A 17,944-nucleotide genomic window follows, 5' to 3' on the forward strand; every position below is an offset into this window, starting at 1 on the left:
CGTCACTACGAGTTCCCGCCATCTCCACGTCGCCTGCGTCTGCGTCCGCGTGATTCTTCTACCAAAACCTCAGTGTCCAAACACACTCACTTCCTAGCAAATTTCAGACAAACACGCTTAACAAAAATCAAGATCAAAAAATATATACCAAAAAACACAATTAAAACTAAAAAAATTAAAATTAAAAATAAAAAAAGATGTATGTAAGTACAGGTGATGAAGAGGAAGAGTTTTCAGTTACTAAATCGACATCTGCAAGCAGCGAAAACAAAAACAGAAACAGAAAGTGAGAAATTAAAAAGAAAACAAAATAAAAATAGAAGGAAAATAAAAGCTGGAGAAATATGAAAGAGAAAGAAGGGGGGTTACAGTAAGCGCTAAGTAGAGAGAGAGGGAAGGTTTGGATAGTGCTGAGAGATGAAGCTTACTTGGGAAGAAAGCAACGGAAGGAGAGAGTAAACAAAAGAAGAAGGAGCAGTGAAGTAAAAGAATTCTAGAGACAATTTGAATTTACCGTAAGAAAAGAATAATGTGGGAAATAATGTTAAATCAGGATTTAATTAGAATTTAATTTTGTTCTTTCTTTATTTGGTTTTCTTATTTTTTGGGATTTTTTATTTAGTTTCCTTATTTATTTAGGATTTTATATTAGGATTTCAAATAAGTTTCTATTTTAAAGAGTTTAGTTTGATTTTTAGAAGTTTTAATTTAGTAAGTTCATTTTCTTATTTATAATTAGCTTTTCATCTTAATTAGTGTTTGTGTTTAAGTAGTTAGGGTTAGCGTCATTTTTTTTTTTTTTTTTTTTTTTAAGTTGTATTTTCTATTTTATATTAGTTTTTTAATTAGTGTTTGTGTTTAGTTGGATTTATTTCTTTGATAATTAAGTTGTCATGGTTTAGGGTTAGAGTCATTTCTTTTTCATAAATATAACGCTAAGAGAATATTGGCTTCGTTTGGTTGGATTTTGGGAATACTACTTTTAGTATTTCCAAAAAAATTAACAGTAAAATACCCAAAAACTCACAATTTATTCACCTTATTCAACATTTTTTAAACCCCCTAAATTTGTTGATTCAATTAAATACCTTTAAATATTTTTAATATTTTGTTACGGCGACTCCAGCCAACCATCCGGCGGTGGTGGCCGGCTGTGATTTGAGGGTGGATGGGGGTGTTTTGTAACTTTTAATGTTTATTATAAGGGGTTTTGTTAAAAAATAAACATAGGGGGTATTTTATAATTTGTAAACCTACATCGTAATACCCGCCTAATTCAACTTTTTTTTAACTTTTTTCAAAACAACTTTCCCAAAATACAAAATTGTGACACCAAACGGAGCCATTAAGTAACAAATGCATGGTTTCTAAAAGAAAAGATTAAAAAAATGTAAGATTCTAATATATTTTAAAGTCTAAGATACTAACTAAAAACATTCAAAAAAATATAGAATGTATTTAAGAATAATCTTTATTGTCAAAGTGGTTTCTAGCAACTCTTGTCGCTCTCAAATTACTTTTTTCTCTTGGTAGTTTGAATTAATACGGTCTTTTTAGTTTATTATGCAACTTTTAAGAGATGTGTCTCCTCTGAGTGTTTTAATAGTAATATATTTGAATGAAGACAGTTAAATCATATCAATGTGGCTCAATTATTCGATTCGAGAAAGTTATTATAATATTTGTTATTGTCTAATTTTTTCTCATGTGACTTTCATATTCGATCCTGCTTGCAAAAGAGGAAATATTTTGAAATCACAATTTTTTTATAAAATTCATTTACATAAAAGAGCAATTTGAGCATTATGAAAAATTACATATGGTGTTTTGTTATGAATGCTTCCTAATTTGGTTAACTAACGTAGTAAATACTTATCTTGGCATGGGGCAATTCGTCAAAAAGATGCGAGGCAGCATGATGTAGGGACTGTTTCATAATTCCACAAAAGACATTAGCATTTTGGTAGGTGATTCGAATTTCAAAAAAAAATAAAAATAAAAAAATAAAAAAAAGGTAAAAGAGATTCTAAAAGAAATAATGCTAGTCTCACAAGCATCTTTTACTAACACCTCTCATTAATCCATGTGGTAATCTGTAATTAGCTTGGTCAATGGAACTCATTGTTGGACAAATGAGACCCATGCAAACTAATCAATTGTTAGCCGACATATGGTATTTGTAGAAAAAGTTAGTAAGAATATTAGAGTGTAATATAACTCTTCTTAAAAATATAAAAGCCATTTTGTTGGCGAAAAAGTACCGTAACATTTTCTAAGACAACAAACTATTTTACCCCCACAAGATCTCTCAATTCTCCTTCACTAACATACTTATCCGGAGTAACGAGATGAAAAGGTAATTGAACTAGATGCCGCGTCTCTCTTTTCATGTTGGACGGGCAGATATGCATTTGGTAAACGTAGGGAGTATTATGCATTAAGGAATGGTGATATGTTGCTATAAGAGTGGATCGCGGTTGTTTTGTTGAAAATTACTTGGGGGAACGACTTACACCTACCCAAAGTTTGTTTTAAAGAAAATTGGTACCCAAAAGTTTTAAAAATGACCATATGTATTTTTCGTTCACACTGTTAACGATTTTGTTTGTTAAAGGACAACAATAATAGAAAAGATTGGAATGCTCTGAAGTTGATATTTTAGTTTTTATTAATTCATGATTAATCAACCATTCATTACGTAAATATCACCATTATTAGGGTGAATTACAATTATGCATCAAGTATTATAATTGAGAAAATTACCAGTTTGTCCTTATGAGTTGTTAAAAATAGACACAGCAAATGAACCATTTTGTCCCTACTTTGCAGCAAATTTTTCAAAGTGCATAATATAGAGAATGCAGCAGAATAAAATGCTATTATGGCTGAAATTCTTCATGATCATTTATACAAAAGAACATAATTTGTAATGAAATTCTTCCTAAGTTACAAATAAATAGAAACGTGTTACAGGGAAGAGTATACAAAAAATGCAGAAGCAATTTCCAAGATGCTATTGTTACAGCTCCTAAATATTGTGTAACTTCATTGTATTTGCTAAGTTACATCTTCGACAATTTCCTCCATGCTCATCATTCTGATTTCCAGAACGTGTGTAAACACGACAGAGAGATATGCTATGGTTTTAATAATAAAGCAAAAAGATGATAAAAAATTAGAAATATAGCTATAGTAGATAAAAGTCAAGATACGAACATACAAAATAATAACAAAAGAAGTATGAATAGAATGAAGCATGCAAACTAGAGAATACTAGAAAGACAATTCTTATTATGATTCATATATTGTATTTAAAAATGAACAAAAATCCAATCAATAATATTCCATGTACAATGCATTAGCATTACAGAAAGTGCTAATTAAAGTGTATGATGATTAACAGTTAATTAATTCATAGCTTAATTGTACACAGCAACACAACAAAACAAAACTGGGCAGTCCAGATAATTAAAAAAAAAAAAAAAAAAACCCCAGGCAGCTCACAATCCCAGCCCAGAACCCCAGGAAAAATTAAACAAGATTCACTTTTTACACTTATAAGTTGACGACCTGAAACAGCATGTAAATTGCAGCAGCTTTGACATGGACATGGTGAGTAACATGACCAAGCACATCCAATAATTAAACAAACAAACAAACAGAAAAATAGGAAAGACATATCTAAGAAGTAAAAATAACAAAAAATTAAAGAGATGGTGCACAAATATCTACAGGAAAAGTCATTCCGTTTTTTTATACCAACACAACTACTATGCTATCAGGAACAGATCAGCTAACTTATATCTGAGCATGCTTCAACCATTTCGAGTTCACATTCAAATTGCATTTGTTTGAGAAAAACAATTAAACCCCAAAAGAATGTACATCCTCATCAATAAGCTGAGTGAAGTGCTTAATCCAACAACATTTAGATTCTAATAAGCAATTAAACTCAGGAACATTAAGATTCTAATAAACAATTAAAACCACAACATTGTATGTACCATCTCACAATAATGAGTTGAAGTGTTGGATCTAAGATTAATACTTCAAAACATAAAGTGCTTAAATCCAAACAACATAGATTCTCACTATTCATGCAGAGGCAAAGGTGTTCACATATTAGCAATTGATCAATGCACAACTTTAAACTTCAAATTGTCAGATGATGAAATAATTTCATTGATAAATCTAAATGCAAAGAATAATAGTAACTTATAACTTTTATCTTTATCCAAATGTAATCATGCAATCACACTTTATTGCAATTTCACTTCATGCCCACCTGTAGGCTCCTCCATCAATTGAGTTTAGAAATTAGATTCAAAGTTCTATATAAAATTTTATTTCTATACAACCAAATAACAAACAAAAACCTCAAAAACAACCAAACATCTAATCTAGTTCCCAATGCAATTAAGGAGGCCAATTATGAATTTCAGATTGTTATCTATTCTAGTATGTCAGTGACTTCAATTATGAGAAAGTAATACACCATGAACAAGTAGCAATTGGTTGATCATAAACCGAATGGTTTTTGGGTTCTTGATAATTGCTCGACATATGAAGTTTTGAGAACATTATGTTACTTGATTTACAGATAAATGTTCACGACCGAGCCTACTTGCCGCTCAGCATATTGCACGTTGCTTATGATTAAGTATACTTCAGGGTAAAGCAAACTAAGGGCTAAGTTAACTTCATAGCTAAGTTAACGACTCACAGCTAGGTTAATGACTAACCACCTGTTCCAAAGTGCTCCAAGCTTGCCACTAGGGTTGCTAATGGTAAGTATATAATTAGCCACATTCCTTTGAGAGGTTTAGCCTATAATAGGCAACTCACACCGTGTAAAGTTCATAAGTTGTAATCCTGTATACAAGTTTATATTTTTCTCTACAATTCTCTCTCATTTGCATACTATAGCCTTGAGTTTGTGTGGCGTTAGGCTGCTTAACTTTTTCGAAGGGTTAAGGTCACACAACTTAGCAAAGAAGTTAAGTGCGTGACAATAGCCTTTGGGGCATTGTCAAAAGTGCTCCAAACTGAGGTATTGTTCCAAGCACCATAAACATCTCTTTCTGAAGAAATAAGCAAAACATGGTTTCAGGCAAACAGAATATAAGAATTGAATAAAAAAGAAACGAAAAACACAACATAAGAACTATCTGAGAATGGTTGAACACGACATCAGAGTCCTAAGGTACTTTGGATGAAGGACAAGAAAGCAAACTTCCATTGATCAACCAGATAAATGCAAGGGTTAGTCGAAACACACTGTCTATGTTTAGGTTTGTTTCTGTTAGTGAAACTCACTCAGCATATCGCCGGTTTCCGTTTCATGGTCGTCGTCGATGGTTCCTGTGACATGCTCAAACTCCTTCGGGGGACCAAAATGAAGAGGTAACAACGTTTTGGCTTTTTCATTTACTCTAGTATTTGGCCAAAGTCAATGTTGTGGACACATGTCAAATCTTAAACGAATCTTCCAAAAGAAGTTTTGCTCCATTAACCGAAAACATATTTTAAATTAAAATTTTGCAGTTGTGCATGAAATTACCACCTGTCTTTTAGCAGACGAAAATCACCTAACAGATATCATTTCCAAACTTTTGGTACCTATTTGTCTTGTGGCAAAACTTGGATAGGTCCAATCGTTCGGCCTAATACTTTTTTCTCGTTGCGGCCATGATGGTGATTTGCAACCACAGGAGCACTTTAGCAATGTCCCCAATAGTTAAGGTGATGCACGGACAACCGCAATTGCCAGAAGGCACAGGACTGACTGCATTGATAGTCATGCATGATTTACCTTTTTGGAGGACAAATCTATAGTGGATCTGACTAAATGATGTGTGATGGCCAATTTGATAGATCGTCGCGTTCCGACGTCGACAACAGACAGCCTACGGTGGTTTCTGGCAGATGGTGGTGGTCTTGGGTGGATTAATTTTCAGATTGGAAGGAGTGGAAAGGTAATTATTTTGAGTATGCTACAGCCACGACCGAAGTGCACCGAATTATGCCACCGAATGACGTGACAAAATCTGACCGTTGATTGATATTAAGTTAAAATTAATCAACGGTCAGGATTTTGACACGTCATTCGGTGTGCACTACCATCAGTCCACTGTATTATTTTCCAATTATTTTAGTTGAATAGGGTGAAAAAAAATGTTTGAATTGAATAGAATAGATAATTGAAAACAGTTTCTACCCTCCTTTCATTTTCAATAGAAAAAACTTATCTGATTTAGATTAATTTTCAGAATAATGATTCTAATAAGTAAACACATTTATTCTGTTTTTAATCATAGGATGAAAAAAAAAAAAAAAAAAAAAAAATTTCAAAAGAGTGAAACAAACAGGGTTAATTTTAAACCAATCAACAATGCGCCATTTTGACAAGGAAAAGGATCACTTCTCCTTCTTCAAAAACACCAACTACTTCTAAGGAGCATCAATCTGTGCGATTTACAAACCAACAACGGGCAGCCTTTGAGGCCCTGGATTGTCTGCAGAAGTTAAACCAATTAAATTTTAATCTAACTCCACAATACATTTTTTAATCTCTAACCAAATATCAAAAACCACTGCTAAACTAACAACTAGTTTATCCAGCAACCAAATGAATTGAGTTGGGTCTGAGTTTACAATGCAAATGCTTAAATCAAACGTCACCAAAATCCTAAAATATACCAACAATTCTGCACAGCCGTTTAAATAAAAAAACAATAGATAAGAGATCAAAACTTTCACGAAAATTCTATCTACAACTTAGAAATGAGGTCTTATAACAATTCCACAGAAACATGCATTAAAGAGAGGCAATTATCCATGATTTTGCAATTTACAATGGGAATAAAGATATTTGCTTCATTATAGGATAGTATGGAGACCGCTAGCTGAAATCATGAGACAGCAATGGCGATATGGAGACCAAAGATGGTAATTTGCAGCAACTGGTAGCCGGAGGCTCCTGAATCAGCGGGGCTACTGGCTGGCGACAGCAGAGGATAAATCACAACGGTGGTGCGGAGGTCGAGAGGTTAAATCAGTGACAGTTGGTAGCTGGAGACTGAGAGTTGAAAATCGGCGACGGTTGGGCTGGAGGTTGAGAACTGAAACACAGCGATGAGGGTGGCTGGCTTCTGTGGTTTAAAGGAGTAGTTTGAGTTGTTTAGAATTAGAAAACAAGATTGAGGTAAGGAAAAAATGGGTTTTATATGTGGGTATTATGTAAATTGGATAATTCATAAGGGCAATATAGTTAAATTATATTGTTCATATGGCGGGCCAGGCACAAGGGGGGTACGTCCTCGGGCTTGGCCCGTCCCTCAGAGTTGGAATTAAAACCGTCCCAGGCTCGTCCCCATCCCTTAAAAAAGTGGAATTCCAACCGTAAGATATGGGTAAGGATAGGCCTCTCTAACCACAGCCCATTCCAAATCACCCCATCCCAAACCACCACCATAGGTGGCCAAGATCCCTTATTCCAAACCACCACACAGCCGGTCAAACCTCCACTTTCTTAGATAAATTGAGGAATGGGATGGGGTTGCCATTTCGCTAACCTTCCTGTGGGAATATGTTGTTTGCTTTAATCTAGTAGTAATATCTATTAAACATAAGTATAAATTATATAATTTAATTATTAATTGTAAACTTTGTTATATATTTAATTTTATTAGGCGCTCGTCCCCACCCTCTCAAATAAATTGAGGAATGGGATGGGGTTGATATCTGGGCTAAAATTGTAACGGGTCTAATCAGGCCTAAACCGAAACATCACTACATGAGCTAATGTCATGACCCATTCTGATTGAGCTTGCGCTAAGAACCATACAACGAGTCAGCCCATTGCACAAACCAGCAACTCACAAATTAGATCATTCAACTACGAAGGTCATACCTCAAATGGGCCTTGTCGTTACGTTTAGGGCTCAAGTATCAGCCTATGGCACTCCAAAACCTGGAGTTTCCATTTAATCTTAATTCCATCTACGTCTAATTCCTCTAAGATTTGGAATCTTACATGAATTAGGACTCTTACTTTACGAAGGTAAGAAGTCAGGACTTTCTCTTTACTCAAACTTTAGGACTCTACTCTTACGAAGGTAAGTAAGTCAGGACTTTCCTATTTACTCAAACTCGCCATTATGAACTTAGAGTTCTACTAAGATTCAACTCTTAGGCTCACTATATAAAATATAGATTGTGCCTCTCTTAGGTATTCAATCTCAATACCACCTATTGCTCCTAAAGTTCTTGCTCTCAAGAAAACTACTTGCACCTCACTATAGTTCTAGTCTTACGAGACTTTAGTACATTTTCCTCCTTAGCCCTTACTACATTGTCTTGTCTAGCCTCGTTGATTTTAGTGTCGGAGTATCTACGATAAACACCACACTAGTGTTCCCCGTGAGCTTCACGCTTACTTCTTGTGGTGCAGATCTAACATATCGTCAGTGGTCTTCAACCTCTCACAGGATCCGTCGCTCTATAAACCATAGATTTTTAACGTCTATAGTGATAAAAAAAACTTTCCATGTGGGGAATCTCACTCGTTCGTTCAAATAATTTGGACATAAGTATGAAAATCTAAAGTGGGATAGGAAATAAATGACCTCTAATCACTCCTTGTGCCATTCCTAAATAATGTTAAGATAATCAAATACTTTTATATCATGAAAATATTTTATAAGAAAGATTTAGAACTTCAAATTTTTTTTTTATAGATGCGAAAATATCACCTTGCCTCTACACTTTTAAGTTTGGAAAATATCAAGCATTGGTGGCTCCTTCAAGTTTTCTTGATCGAATACAAAATTAAACTGACGTAATTTCAAGTAATATCCACATTATTATAAGATGATAATACGATTTATTATTATGTTTATAATATAATATATATTACAAAGTTAAGACTAATAAATCTCAATTAAGTTATTACGATATATTAACCATTGCATTATTCATAATAAATTAAACATTTTATACACATCAACTTATAATAATTATTGTTTAACATATCAATAATTGCATCAGTTTTTATACGACATTACTGATACTATTAATTAGAGAGTCAATGATATTAATCCCTTGAGAGATGATATATAATAAAAAATCCTCTTTTGGTTTATGAAATAACTGAAATCACCCTACATTAATAAATTGTGTGATTCCTTAAATTCTATACTTTTATAAAATAGTAACATTATCAAGTTACTCTCCTACTATTTATTTTACCCCTAAAACTTAACAACAGAGAGATTTTTTTTATTTGAAACTTAGGGGATTTTTGTTATTATATCATACCTCATAGGATTAATTATTCAACTAATAATCTTGCAAACTACTTTGTTATTCCACAAACATCTTAATTTGGCATAATGATCATGCCAATAAATCTACTAACATGCTACTTTGATTATTATTATTAAATGACTTAAACACATCAATATCTAAGAGATATTGTCGATTTAGAGAAAAATGTGTGGTACTTTCTTAGCAAAAAAAATTCCAACATACATATATCTGGCAAGCACACACCAAATGAAATAGTCAAAAGCAAGTTTGACATAATTGGTACACACACAAAATTAACTTAAATCTTGCAATACTTTTGTTATTCCACAATACATTTAATCTTGCATATGATATGAAAAAATTTAATAACATGCCTATATTGATTATCATATTATAAATGACTTAAAAATACGTTTTACACATAAAATATCTAAGAGATATGTCGATTTAAAGAAAAATAGGTGTACTTACCTAGCAACATTATTGAAATATAATATTTAATGCTATCTAAGTTATTAATATCACATTGCCTATATCTGAGAAAATTACTTAGAAGGGTACTTATCCGATAAATTTATAGGGTAATTTCGTCCACGACCACCCTTTAATATCACATTTCCATAACAATGAGTGTCATGAATAAATGCAAACTTCGAGCTTGCGTCCTTCTCCAAGATTGCAGAATTGAAAATCTTCTTCGAAGAATTATAAAATCTTTCGAGCAAGGAGGATTTGGAGAGGTTTCTTTTCAGGATGATCATACTGGAAGTGATCGATGTTGTGTGGCAGAAAAAAAGCATGGGAGAGTTTGAAAGAGCCTTTTCAGATGACAGTAAAGGTTGCGTGATCACATTTGGCAACATTGGGAATGATTCATTCACATAATCTATACTTATTAACTTTAAGCTTCAATGATTTACCTTATCAATTGAAGCTATGCTTTCTTTATCTCCCGGAAGATTATGAATCTTCTTTATACAGAAAACAATCCGATTACTGGTGGGCTGAAGGTTTTATTGGGAGGATGATGATGATGGTGGAGTTATGGGAAGAAGTGGCTAAAAATAACTTGGATGAGTTGATCAATAGAAGCTGATTCAAATAGAAAACAGTGTGAGGAGAGTTGAAAATGTCGAATCCATATATTTGCGGGATCTTGCTTGTCAAAAAGCAAAAGAGTAAAATTCATTCATATTTATGATGGAATCATCATTCAATTCTTCTCCAGTGAAATCCTATTCTTGCTGGACTAGTTCTTTATTCTGGAACAAGTTTCTGGTACAAATTTGTAATTCTGTCTCACGTTCCCTCTTGTTATTCGATCAAGATTGGGGCTCGTTCAACGTCAAATATCACAGCTATTGCACGAGGGCTCAGTTGCTCAGAGTTTTCATGTCGAGAATCATGGAGGATCAATTGATTGCAGTAGCTTACCCGAACAGATCCTTAAAAGTACTTCGAGAAGAATTACAGACATCGAAATCTTCAACCATCCACTGTCAACTTACGGAGACTTCAACTCGGACTTGTACTCTTACAATTGCACCCTCAAGCTACAAATTGGAATTGGAAAATTGCAAGAGTTGAGACATTTGATCACAACTTTTGAAGGGCCTCTGCCAATAGAAATTTGAAAAACCTTCAGACTCTAAAGTTCGTAAGCAATAAAGTTCACCATCCTGAAAGCTGGTTAATCTTCGAGAGCTAACATTCATCATTTTTACATAGAAGAACAAGAAGCTTACATTCCACTCTATTGTGAAGCTGAAAAACAATAGAATTTATTAGTTGAATTGTCTGGTGTCCATTCTTTCACTTCACTGCAACCATTTCTCACTATCCACGGCTCCAGGATTTGACATTAGATAGGAGATAGAGGAACTGCCTACAGACATGCACGCAACCTTGCTGGTTTTTGTGTTTCCAGGATGACCGATGCCTAAGTTACCGAACCTGTTAAGTCTTGAATTGTTGTTCATTCTTACCACGGAAAGAAAATGATATGCAGGAATAGGGTTTTCGTCAGCTTGAAAGTTTAGAATTATTGAACTACTGTATGAATGGAGGAATTGAGTAGTAGATGAGGGAGGTTCCAATGCTTAGGAGTCTGGAGATCAAACCAAAGAACTTCAAGCTGAGAATTCCAAAAAGATTGAGGTCAATCCCTGTGCCAACTAGGAGATATTTGACTCGATGTTACACTCGTTCTGATTTAATATTTAAAAGGGCAATACTAAATGATCTCACAAACCCAGTTTCAACGTGACAATTGATAATTGGTTTTTGAGAATATTTTTGTTTATTAAGTTCATTTAAACTAATTATCAACTGTTACGTTGGGTTTGTAAAAGAGTTTATAAGATTTTTTTTGTTAACCTATTTTTATTGTATTTAAATGGAAGATGTCGCATTATTGGTTTGCAAATTTTATACATAATAATAAAATAAGATTTTGTATGTATAGATGAGATAATTATCAAGTAAAATTTTTCAGAGATAAGTCAGATCATATTCACTCTCGTACAGTATATCTGAGGTTCGTAAATTTATTACGTGAGATTTTATTAAAAAAACCGAAACTGTAGCATTTATTTACTCGAGTGAGTGGGATCTTAAACAATGACATGATTACAATTATGAGATCTTCAAAGTGATGGGAACTTTTAAGGAAAATTTGTGCAAATACGCCGGACACCATAGCTGATCGAGTAATACTTGTTGAAACATATAATAAGGTTAAGTTCATAAGATGCATTTTTTATAATTTTTAAGCCGGTAAATTAATGCATTAAAATGGGTAAAATTGCATCTAAATTGTTCATTTCTCAGATAAATTAAGTAAAAGTTACCTCAAACTAAACCATTGAGGTGTCTAAAAGCTAAAAACTATATCCTAATTTATGTAAAAAAATGCGTAACCTAACCTTCACCTACATGACACATTGCTCCATAATTTTTCTTATGGCTTCAGTTTGATTGCACGAACCAGAAAAAATTAGCTTTCAGTTCGATTACTGAATGACAGAAATAAATCAACAATTATGATTTGATTATATTCCAACTGTTTTCTCCAAATGTTTCTTAATAAGAACCCTTAGGGGCTAGCTAACAGGGCTTGCCGAGTCAATTTAATTACCAAAACTGCTGCCCCTGGTTCACCTACAAATACATATATAAACAATATTTTTACAAAGTGTTTCCGGCAAGGTGACCGACAGATTAATAAAATACGCACTTACAACATGGATCCTTGTTTCGGGAAGAGCGATCTTTCCGTGGCCTCCGAGAATACGAGATATCTGCAGACCTCTGCTGAACGCTTGGTTAAAGAGCATACGAGTCTGGAATTCAGAGACAAAAGGAAACCCGCCAAGAATGCAACTGGAGTGAGAGAGAAGTAAACCCTACATTTCATAGCCACGAGACGTGTCCGAACTGATCCCCAGAACCCAGCTCGTGAACTAGAGGCTTCAATGCTTGTGCAATCTGGAAAAACAAGGGTTTAAAAATGAAGGCAAAATTGAGAATCGGCATCATGAATCGAGTCTTGTCATACAGAAAATAATCAAGGGATGGCTTCGGATTATAAAATTATTTAATCAAGTAAATGAGTATGACAACGAATCCTTACCAACAACATTCCCCAACCAGTGGGCACTGAAAGCAAGAATACACACAATGTGTCTTGCACGGTCATATGTGGAAGTGCGATCAAAATGACCAGAATGGAGATGAAAGTCAAAAATATCAATCCCTTGATAAGTCGAAACACAAGTTGGAAATTTGCACTGAATCTTCGCCTTCCAACGGACACAGTCTAGGGAAAGAAAAAGAAAATTAATGAGAATAAAAAAATCAAAACATGCAATTTATTAAGGCAATGATATACAAAAAAAAAAAAAAAGTTATTGCACTATAAGTTGCATGATGTTGGCGATTATAACAATAATTGTTCAAACAAATAAGTGGATCAATATAATCATTTAACAAAGAGGTCTTTTTTCCCTAAATGGTTTGCACCTTCGTTGCCCTTTTTCATAACCTTTTTTTTTTTTTTCCAGAAATGGTAAGCTTAGATAAAAATTTGATACAACTACAAATGCATACAACTCAAAGCATCAACTACAAAATGCAACAACTACAAAATTTTGAATCAACTACAAAATGCATACAACTATTGAAGAATTAGGTACTCACCTTCATCACAACATATGAGAAAGATCACCAGCCATGATACACCATAGACCTACGGTCAAGTAAAAAAAGTGTAATGTCATGACGGTATTTATTATAGTAAGACAAGAAGTAACTGAAAGCAGAAATAAATTAAAAATTTGGAGCTGAGAATATACAGGAAACTTTGGTGTGCTTTGTAATTTTCGAGATATACAAGCCCATACTGATAGATAAAAAATCTTAAAGCTAAAAATTCTCAGCAATGATCCCACGCAATCAGAATGACGAGATGCTCTTGTTCTTCCTCCACCATGATTCCCAACTCTTTTCTGGAGGTACACCAATACCTCCTCGGTTACTTATCCACTTATTCCAATCAGTCCAATCATCAACAATCTTTGCCACTCGAAACCAGAAGGATTGAATAGGAACGGAGCGAAAAGCCAGGTGCCCACCATAAACCACATAGAAATTGTGTCAAGATGTAAGCCAACTGCCTCTATAAGATTGACCAAAATTTGGTACACAATAAGCAAGATCATCATCTCAATACCCTTGACAAAGTGACTACGTGAATAAAGCCTGTATGTCCGCAAATTTGGCATGAAAGACCACAAACCACGACCGTAGGCCTTATTTTGCACCTCCATGAAGTAATGTCCTTCCGTAATATGAGTCTTCGTTCCAAGAGAGAAAGTGAAAAAGACTGGTGCCAATTGCAATTGCATCAGAATAATTCACTTAGTGCAGTCCGGAAACCCCTCTCCAAGCCAATTTCCATCAACATAGGCAAGGCCATCAAAAATCCAATTTGAACAAAGATTGAGAGCAAGAGCTATTGAAGAGGCTATTGTCTCGAATTGCGGCTGAGTACTCCAACCCTTCTTCAAGACCACTAAGTACAAGATAGAGACGGCCATACAGGAACACATACACAGTAGCACAGTTATCTGTCAAAAAAGAAAAAAAGACGTTAGTCGACTTGGAAACTACAACACAAACAGCCTGAAAAAGTAAAAAAAAAAAAAAAAAAAAAAAAAAAAAAAAGAATAAATGTGCAATATACCAAGTACTAAGTAGAATCCAATGGTAGTGAAATAGCATGACAACATTCGGAAAAAATCAAACGGTGTCCAAGCCGGTAATATCTCGACTCAGTGTCTGCTCCCCATTGCCATTAGCATCTTAGCTTAAACATAGAAATTGATTCAAGCCGACATCCCTTCCCTTCCCAATTGAATGTATTATGATGGGTAACATTGCCTTCTCGAGGTAGAGTTGAAGCCTGCAGACACAACCAAATCACACATGTTACGTAAGATCCAACTATCCAAGATCGTCACACAAACAAGCAAAAAAGAAAAGTTCCAGGACCAGCATACCAGCAAATATGTCTTCACTCAAATTGGAACCTTGGATGCTTTACTGACACCTCCTCTAGTAAGGTGAAAGAGCCTATCAAACACATCTGAGGACCATAATGGAATCGAACCCTGCATAACCAGAAACAAGGACATAGCCAATCAGCCCAGACAAGCATAGGGAAAGAAAACGAAAGAAATAAATATTTATTAAGAAAGTGTGACCACAAAATAGCCCAGAATCATTGATTGCAATTATTAAATGTTTCAGCCATCAAAGATTGATCATACATCAGTGACCCATTCAATTCATTCAAAATATCGAAGACTCGATGCTGAAGTAAAAACTTCATTGCTAATCTTTTTCCTCTTCAAACTGAAAATGAAATTACTTAACGAACCCATTCTGAAATTTCAGTTTTTTTAAACACATTGTTTTATACTAGGGTTTGTGGTAATCACTTCAAGCATTCGGACTATATTAAGTTTTACCCAATTGTGCTAAACATACTTGGTAAAACGTTTGAGCTACACCAAGACGGTAAGACATGTTTGTTTGTTGATGTTTCGATATCCTGATATGTATATGAATATATATAAACATGTACTTACATAATATTTTTCAATTGTTTAGTTAGGATCCCACATTGAAAAGGAAAAGGGTGGGCATGTGGGTATAAAGGCTTGGGCACCCTCCCTTGGTAAGCCGGTTTTCCAAGGAGAGTTCTACCCAAGCCCATGAAAGACCCATGACCCAGCCCAATTGTTGAGTTATTGGAGTGGGTTCCTATACTTGGTATCAGGATGATCCTGTGGATGGTGGCAGGCTGACCTTGGGCCTGGCGTGTTACCCAAGGAAAAGGGATCCGCGTAGTCATCCAAGGGGTAAAGAGGCGACTTGGACATCGGTTGTGGAAGCACCGGTGGAATGCTAGGATCCCACTTGAAAGGGAAAAGGATAGGCATGTGGGTTATAAAGGCTTAGGCACCCTCCCTTGGCAAGCGATTTTCCAATGAGAGTTTACCCAAGCCCATGAAAGATCCATGGCCCAACCTAAATTGTTGAATTATTAAATGGGTTTCTATCAATTGGTATCAGAGCATGATCCTGTGGACGCATGGCAGGCTGACCTGGGCCTGAGCTGTTACCCAAGGAAAGAGGATCCCAAAGTACCCAAGGGTAAGAGGCCGACGTGGAGCCCACGCAGCAGGGCCTAGTGGGCCTCGAGGGGTCGAGAAGGAGAGTTGCTGACAAGCTTCTAGGCAAAGTAAGACCCAAGAAAGGACAGTAAGGCCGATGAGGGCAGACGCTCTCTAGAAAGAAGACCAATGAGGGCGTTAGGTCTCAAAGCATGGGGGAATGTTAGGATCCACATTGAAAAGGAAAAGAGTGCGCATGTGGATTTAAAGGCTTGGGCACCCTCCCTTGGCAAGCCGATTTTCCAAGGAGAGTTCTACCCAAGCCATGAAGACCCATGGCCTGACCAAATTATTGAGTTATTAGAGTGGGTTCTATCATTATAACAGTTCAACACTGTTTTTGATTCAACCGGTGCAGAGCGGGGACACAAATTCTACTTAACTAACACAAGGGTGCGTTGGTTATTATTTTGGATAGGATTTTGGGAATAATATTGGGTAGTTGAGTAGAGGAGTATTACGAGGAAAATTTAAAATTTATAAAAAAACCCCTAGGTTTGCTAATTTAATTAAACACCCCAACATATAAAATGACAAAAATACCCCACCACCCGCAGTGCCTGATTCTAGACCACACTGCCAGAATCTGGCCGAAAAATTGCGTTACGACACAGACGTCGGATCTGTGTCGTAACGCCTTGCTATGGCCAAAGTGGCCGTCGCGAGCTAGAAAAGGCCAAAGAAGGCCGTCGTTTTCGGTCAACGATGGCCAAGATTTAGCCGTGCTAACGGCCAAATCAGTGAACTACCAGCCTTTTTTGGTGTGGTGTAGGCCATCGTATAGATTTCGGCTACCACCGACGGTGGTTGCCGGAATCGGCAAGTCTACGTTGATGGGGGTGTTTTTGTTAATTTTTAAAGTTTTTTTTTTTGGGTTTTAGTGAAATAATAAACTTAAGGGATCTAAAAGTAATTTAAAAAAAATATAGTAATATTCTGGAATAATGTGCCAAACAATATTAGAGAATGGGCTTGGGATATAGGTAGAAATAATAGCCAAACGCACCCATAAATATCATCATAATTATATTCATAAAACATCCCCGAAGAAAGATCATAAGTATGGGGAGCTATAGTTCATTTTGTAAAACCCACAATATTGCTAAGCTGCCCGTAAAAAAAGAAATACATATTTATGGATTTTAACTTCTAACTTGTGTCTATCTTTCTGCAATAGGAATAATAATACAACGATGATTTTAGAAGCACAAAAAGATGGTTTTCCTCACAACTTTCATATAAATAAGTTTCCCAATTTTGATTTTCACATATATACATATATATCTTTTGCAAAAAATGCAAATAACATAAAAGAAGAGAAGATTGAAGAAAGGGATTCGAAACATGATAACTTCTCAGAGGGTGGCTAACAGTCTTTGACCAATTGTCACAAAACTGGTCTCCTGATTTGACATGAACCAAGCAAGTGAAGAAACACTGCATCAAATAATAAAAGAATTATTAATAATTTATATAAGACTGCAAATTAAAATCCAGGGTCATTAAAGTGCTTTTTACCTTCCAGTAATATATGCTCTCTAAGTCCAAGAATAGTCGGAACCTCACACCATCATGCTTTTTGAGGAATTCTTGCAGCAAATTCCTCATTTTAAGGCTTCTTCATGTAGTTACCTGTAGAAATGAACACCTTAGCAAACTGAACATGGCTGCGGGATGCTGTAATTATGACATTCCTTTATACTATTACCAAACTGGTTCATATCTATTGTTTGCAAGCCTTCTCCACGGGTGAAAATAAATGCATGGTTTGATTTTCTGGCTTTCCCTACCCAAAATAGCAGGTCCAGGAAGTTTTATACGATAAATTTCCTGTGGTGGAAACAAGAAGAACGATGAACATTTATGATGTGAATATTGACACTGAAATAATTCCAAAA

At 35.1% G+C, this 17,944-nt stretch overlaps 1 pseudogene; it reads right to left on the reverse strand.

Annotated features, from left to right (window-relative positions):
- Positions 1–69: 69 nt before the first annotated feature.
- LOC116105507 overlaps positions 70–17,944 on the reverse strand; it is a 54,765-nt pseudogene continuing 36,890 nt past the window's right edge.

Source organism: Pistacia vera, unplaced genomic scaffold, assembly GCF_008641045.1.
Source record: "Pistacia vera cultivar Batoury unplaced genomic scaffold, PisVer_v2 Contig50, whole genome shotgun sequence".
Taxonomy (NCBI): domain Eukaryota; kingdom Viridiplantae; phylum Streptophyta; class Magnoliopsida; order Sapindales; family Anacardiaceae; genus Pistacia; species Pistacia vera.